The sequence below is a fragment of the Tachypleus tridentatus genome, chromosome 9 (genome assembly GCF_004210375.1).
Source record: "Tachypleus tridentatus isolate NWPU-2018 chromosome 9, ASM421037v1, whole genome shotgun sequence".
NCBI classification, from domain to species: Eukaryota; Metazoa; Arthropoda; class Merostomata; order Xiphosura; family Limulidae; genus Tachypleus; species Tachypleus tridentatus.
The window spans coordinates 81,903,668-81,905,254 of NC_134833.1; positions in this window are offsets into that span (position 1 = coordinate 81,903,668).

Sequence of the window (1,587 nt, forward strand, 5' to 3'; positions counted from 1 at the left end):
GTGGCACAGTGGTATGTCTGCGGACTTACACACTGAAAACCGGGTTTCGATACTTGTGGTGGGCAGAGCACAGATAGCCCATTGTGTAGTTTTGTGCTTAATTCTAAACAAACAAATCCTTTCCATCGACTATTAAAGTCGGATGTATTTTTGTAAATGAATTTAATTCAAGGTTTTTGTAACAGGAAACGTTCTGAATCGATCGAATATTAATTGGAACTTGTTTTGCCTTGGGTTTTAGCGCAGACTGCACAGTAAACTACCTGAAATGTGATCCGCTGCTGGGACCGAATTTTAACTTTATAAAGTTCTTAAGGTTACCGTTGAGTCATCAGGGGACCTTTATTAAGTGCATAGTAAAAAAAACAACAAAAACTGTAATGGAAATTTTACGTATGAAACACCTGTGTACTTATCACTTGATATATGAAGTAAGACAAACATTACAGAGACAAAATTTTTAGGTATTAAAATGTGCAAGCAAAAGCAAAACTTTTGTTAGGTGTGCGAAACTATAGCCTCATTTTTACACTGAGTTACACGAGGGCTACCTATGTATTAGCTATCCCTAATTTCAAACTGATAAATTTATAAGGAAGGCAACTAGTCAAAATTTTGTTTCTTTATTTTGAATTTCGTGCAAATCTACATGAGAGCTATCTGCTCTAGCCGTCCATAATTTAGCAGTGTAAGACTAGAACGAAGGCAGCTAGTCATCACCACCCCTCGCCAACTGTTGAGATACTCTTTTACCAACGAATAGTGGGATTGACCGTCACATTATAACGCCCCCACGGCTGGAAGGACGAGCATGTTTGGTGTGACGGGGATTCGAACCCGCAACCCTCAGGTTACGAGTCGAGCACCTTAACCACCTGGCCATGCTGGGCCTTAGTTAAAAGTACTCGCCTGTTGTTCTTATGTGACTTTTGTATATAACCAAACAGTACACTTGTGGCCCAAAAGTTTTGTAGCGAAATTTTGCGGATAAAGAGGTCCTGAAACATGAATCCTGGATTGGGAGTCCAATCCCCGATATAATATGGAATCTTTTGTTTTGTTTTTAACGTTGAAATTAGCTGCTAAAAATGTAAATAGAAAGCTTTTTTGCTGTTTAAAAAAGTAAAAATATTTTAAAGTGAAAGAGAAACAAATTTCCACAAAAAATCATGTTAAACCGAAACGAAAACTATTATCATACCTGATATTTATAAGCACTGAATAATGTTCACGTGAGACTAAAATACGTTTAAATTATCTTGTTTACAGTTCTAAGAGACTGCAGTGTTGGCCGCTGTGTTCTTGGGTTACATCTGGTGACAAACTGTTTAACTTTCTTCACTATCTCCAGTGTGGGACTGGCAGTCTGTCCTGGAGCACTTTTTTTTTTGCTATAACTTTACCGATATGGTTCATTACGACAGATATCCCTTTTTTTTAGTAACGCTAAAATTTTGTGCTTTTACAAACGTAAAATAGGAAAGAAATCGTGTGATGTAATCCTTCTAGAAGGAACCAATTTTAGACATCTACAAAATATCACACTTTTTTGTAACAAGATGGTTGGGGATTTTAAGCCGTTGACCT